Source organism: Typopeltis vanoorti, chromosome 4 (genome assembly GCF_054136105.1).
Source record: "Typopeltis vanoorti isolate ZY-2024b chromosome 4, IOZ_Tvanoo_1.0, whole genome shotgun sequence".
NCBI classification, from domain to species: Eukaryota; Metazoa; Arthropoda; class Arachnida; order Uropygi; family Thelyphonidae; genus Typopeltis; species Typopeltis vanoorti.
In genome coordinates, this window is record NC_143552.1 from 118,449,047 (window position 1) to 118,455,046 (window position 6,000).

Here is a 6,000-nt window from a genome sequence, read left to right on the forward strand (position 1 = left end):
TAATTTGCTATACACACTAATGTATAGCAAATCTGTTAATAATTTAAATAAACATGTAAGCGACTCTTCACTGAAAGAAACATGAGCACATTAATAAATTTCATTATTCAATTCATATAATATTAAGATTGATTATTATCACTAGTAATCAGAAAATATTTCAACAATCAGAAAAGTTATAAACTTTACAATTTCAGAAATTTTAGCATATTAAATTTCTTTACTGTAAAGGAGTCTATGAGGTTTCTATATTGAAGAGAAACCGTAATTATAGTGAAAAAGGATAAACTATTTAACTAATTAACAGATATTTCATTTTGAGTATCAAAAACATTGTCAGTGTTCAAACTAAGAACACAGTGGAAATTCATATGTAGCAGAATTATCACTATATGTTGTTAAACTGATTATCTTTTAACCACAGTTAATGTGTACTAGATTTAAAATTTTAACATTATCAAAAATTTGTGTGTGGGGGGGGGGGAGATATTGTTAAGTAATGGGAAATTACAGTTGAGAGTGGATAGTACATGACTGGAATTAAGATTCAATTGATGTAACATGGTTTCAGAGCTTTCTCTGCACAGATTATCATATCTGGATATCAGTGAAACAATTTGATATTACTCCAAAGGATCCCATGGTTATTATCAAATATGTTGACTTGGACTTATGAGGTTTAATCAGCTAAATATATCCCTGATATTCAGAGATTTGCCACTCAACCGAACAGCCCATATGACCAATAGATGATTATTTACAAGAGCATGGGACTTGATTAACATCTAATAGTTACAAGGGAACAAGCTTGTGTTCAGAAGAATGCAATAGCTGACAGGTGTTTTGATAGATTTGAATGAGGCAGTGAACTAAAACTTCTTGAAAAAATTCTTAACACGCTTGAAATCATCTTTCATATAAGGCATGGGGATTTGACAGATTTCATCTTGGTTTTAAGGATATGCAGAGAATCAGTTAATAATTTTTTTTGAATCACTTCTGTGTTATAGCCATTGAGAGAGAGAAAGAGAGATAAATAAAAGATTTGTTAAATACATGAAATTTCCTGTTGGAGAAGTGCTTCAAAGCAGCATATATTTAATAGAGATTGAATTATTATTATTTTTGAATAAATTATGAGCAGAGGACTTCAGTATATAACAGGGGTGGCCACAAAATGGCTCACGAGCCTAATCCCATCAATATAAAATGCCTTTAGATAGTTATTTAAACAGTAAACTTTAGACAGTGTAAACTTTACACTTACACTGAATAGATTACCATTATCATTTTCCCAGTGCTTCAGCTTATTCAAATCATTCTGTAAGTGCTGTATATCAGTAATATCCCTGATTGTCTTATCTATCTTTGCATCATCAGTGACCAATTGAACATCTCCTGTCAGGTCTTTCTCAGTTGATTGAATAACAATGTTCAAGAACTGATTCCTGGGGGTACACCACTGGTCACCTTAAATCTTACAGATCCTCTCCCCATATACCACTCTCTGATAAGTGTGTGTGTTTGTGCGTGCCATCCACTTATCCAGGTCATCAATTTATATGCCTCTCAGGATAACACCTGAGAGGCTGTCACATTCCTATTTTCTCTAGTTAATGTGACAGCCTCTCAGGTGTTATCCTAATCAAATACCTTAGCTGTCCAACAGTACCATAGCATATCCATTCCCTTTATCCAATACAGCTATCACATTGTTATAAAAAATAAGCAAATTGCAAAAACATGACCTCCCTTTGATAAACACATGCTGTTCTTTGCAAAGTATAGCATTTCTGTCTACCCATTTCTCTATCCAACTTAAATCATCACCACTACTCCAGATATGTTGGTAGTCAGACACATCAATTTTTGCACTACCCTTGTACAACATGACTACATTCTTTCTATTCCTGTGAAATCTTGCCTGAGCTGAGACTCAATTTATAACAAATAAATATGTCAACAGCTAAGTCAATTTGGCTGAACATTCCTTTAGAGTACATGTTTTATCCCAATTGCCAAATTCATATCCAGGTTATTTAACAGCTTATGACCTCATTCTCATGCACTGTAACAAATATGCTGTCTGCTGCATTTATTTGTAAACTGAGGCTGTTTGTTGTGTTATTGTAATATCTTCTTTTATATTCTTTATACTAATTAGCTATGTGCACTTTCTCTCTCTCGTAATCTTTCTTGCTTCCTATGTTTATCCACCTTCAGTATTTATTAGTCATATGCCTATGAACACTGAAAAATTTATTTGTCAGACTGTGCCATCAATAAATCAAATATTCGGCATAAGACTCAATAAAACTTCCTGGTAGATTTCTCTCTCTCTCTCTTACTAGCATAACTTCCTTCAACAAAGTTTACATAAACAGTCATGGTTCTTAAGTAATAAAACTGTGCTTCTAATGCCTTAGTTGTTTCCCACTCACAAGTCCGATTTATTTAGGAACATTGCAGTTGTAAAATAAAGGATCAGGCATCACTCTTTTAACAAATAATTAAAACACATTTATTTACATTAATATGAAATATACATGAATCAGATGACAGGGAGATTGCTTTCTCTACCCATCTAAAAAATCTTTAGCATAAAATTACAACCCTTTCACTTCAACACTAAATAATCTCTTTAACTCTTAAAACTTATTTACTCTCTGCTTACAAATTCTACTTATTAAACTTCTATAATAAGTTTAGTTTAATCCTTTATCCAAGTGTGAGCAAACAAAGTTTGCACCTGAAAGTATCTTCAGGACTGGGGTAAGGTAGTACAACACCAGGCAACTCGTTGCAAAAGGTGGAGAAAGCTCATCACTCCTATCTCAGTATCTCCTATAATGCAAGGCACATCTTGTGGATATGTGTAATGCTATGCATTAAGGCAAGGGCCACCTACCCATACCGGTTTCGACCTTTATTGAGGTCTCGTCAGTGGGAGCCAGGCCCAGTAGTGGAGACACCAAGACAGAAGCAATGAGAGGTCATACCAACCTATAGGGGTTGCCAAAGAGTGTACAACTTTATTATTAAATTACTCCAGATTCAGAGAATGACGTTGAGAGGAGTTTATTTTTCACTTGGTTAGACTATAATAAGTTTAGTTTAATCCTTTATCCAAGTGTGAGCAAACAAAGTTTGCACTTCAGGACTGAGGTAAGGTAGTACAACACCAGGCAACTCGTTGCAAAAGTTGTGGTAGATAAAGGATTAAACTAAACTTATTATAGTCTAACCAAGTGAAAAATAACCTCTCAACTTATTAAACTTCTAGTTTACTCTCAAAGAGGTTATTTTTACAAATTAGATATCAACTTCTAACATGCCAATTGACTCTCTTATGGACACTTCTTATCATTATTAAACTAATTCTTAACAGTCCATATACAACATATCTCCTAGATTATAAGAGAAAATATACAAAGGAAAGTAACTTTCCCTTTGTATAAGACTCTTGACTGAATGTATTGCACATTCAGTCAAGAGTATTTCATCTCAACTTTTAGACTTCCTTCAGGAGTATCTTGCTACAGTGGTATCACTTTGGGGTCTTGCCTCATCTCTTTTCTCTGCCGCCACTGCTCTGGTTCAGACTCTGCTTATGGTCTGCAGTTTGCCTTCACTCAGGTTCCGACTTGTGGTGACTCTCTGCTGATGACTGAAATCTCCTTATGCTCGGCTCAGTCCCCTTTTATTTTGCAATCTTGGGTCCTTGCACTAAGGGTAGTAAACCCCGAAGAATTCGGCATGACTCTTTTGTCTTTTTTTAAGTTCAACCCACTCTTTGTTCTCATCCATGCACACTTTTGATCATAAGTTGTCGACCAGCGGAAAGTTGTTTGAAACTTTTAGACTGACTTTGGAGGTGTTTATGCGCAGAGCTTGTAAGCACTTTCTCCTACATAAAAGTTGTAAACAACCTTTCTTATGCCCTCATAGAGAGCTATTACACAACGTCCCAGCGACAAAACATTGCCTTTATTTTTATCTTTATGCAAGCATTGCCACCTAAATAATCTTTCTCTGACAGTTGCATATTCTCCATAAATTACACAATGACAAAAACATAATATTTGCTAGAGCCAACAAGGATAACACTAGTCTGATCATCTGTGCTAGTGATTATAATTGGAAAATTAATGTGTTGCTCAGAGACCATTCTAGGTACAAATCTCTAGATTATGATTCCACCAGTTCTCAGAAAAAAACATTAAAAAGTTTCCAAAAAAGTCACATCTTGGCCTCTTGAAATGGTTAAAGAACTCAAATCCTTCCCCCTCCCCAGATATACAGATTGCCTAATATTAATAAACCTAATAACTCTCTCTGTCCCATAGTATATGCCACTAACCCTCCCCCCCTTCTCTTTCAGTTAGAGGAACAATTAGATAAATCTTTAACCCCCATTTTACAAGTCATAATTCATCATATATTAAAAATTCCATTCAGTTCAAATCTTTAATTCAAAATTTAGTTTTAAATAATAATGATATCATGATAAGCTTTGATGTCAGCTCTTTATTTACCAATACTCCACTTTCTGACTTCTTTACTGAAAAATGCTTTGCCTGCAATATTATTGTTCTTTTCAATTTTGCCATCTATGCTGACTACTTCTCTTGGAATGATAGCACATATAAACAAATAGAGGGTACAGCTATAGCTCTCCCCCTCTAACCAGTTTCTTTTTAGAACATTTTGAAAAATATTCCCTTGATACTGCTATTCTTAAACCTTCTATCTGGCTAAGATATATTGATGATTAGACTCCTTCCTCTTCTACCTCAACAACCAGCATCAGAATCTAGTTCATCATGGATAAAGAAAATAATAATAGCCTGCCTTTTCTAGATACTCTAATCCCACATCTTACAGTGGCACACTTTCTTTCTTTCTCTGCTTACAGAAAATCCCACTCACACAGATTGATACATATATCAACTTTCCCATCACTTCCCCCCCCACACACACATACACACAAGTATGGTGTTATCAAGACCCTCCTTGTGATGAGCCTCCAACCTCTGTTCTGCACAAGCTTTTTAGCTGAGCTCCTTTATTTTCCAGACTTTCACGTCCAATAGTTACCATACATAAAGATTACCAATTTATTCTTCCTCCCATCCCCTCTCTCAACATACAGACTACAGTAATGCTGTTACTGTTCCCTGTATCCAGAGAACCTCAGAAAAAATAGCCAGAACACTCTAAAAAAAACATAATCTCTATACTGCTTTCGAAACCTCATTTGAAGGTGGCTGCCCTTATCTACTCTCCTAAAGTCACCTACTTCCCTTTTCTGTTCCAGGTGTTTACAAGGTTTATTGTTATTACAGATTATCTTATTATGGTCATTCTGCGAGATCTGCAACATTGACCTAGAAGAACACAAGAAATGCATCCACTGCTATAACTATCAGTCTGATCTAACTGACCATGCTTTTGGATGCCTGGCACAGAATCAAATTGGAAAAAAAAAAAAAAAAACTATGCTTCATGGTACTTCTCTTCAAAGTACAGTGAAGTACTTTCAAGAGAAGTAAAAATTTTCAAGACTTCTTAGAATCAGAATTAGATTTGTTAAACCAGCATAATCTTAATAAAATGGTTCTCTTAAACATCTTAGGATTTCGGAAACTTTAATTCTTACTCCTTCCACCCAACCTGCTAAGGGTGGAACAACAGCAGCATAGAGGACACCCCCCTCATAGAACTTCATGCTTTTAGTCTAATTTTTTTCCTTTATTGTTTTGGGTATTTTTGTGTGTGCTTTTACAATCTTAAGATTATTATTATTATTACGGGCAACTCCAAGGAGTCCTTAGACTCATAAAGGTAGGCCCTAAACATCATATCAAGAACTATGCAACATTTGTGCCATATCTATCATACTTTGCTTTAACTCATTCACACTCATGGCACCCACAACAGACTCTGGCAACCTATTCTATCGTTCACCACTTTCCAAGCAAAAAAACCTAGTTCTAAAAC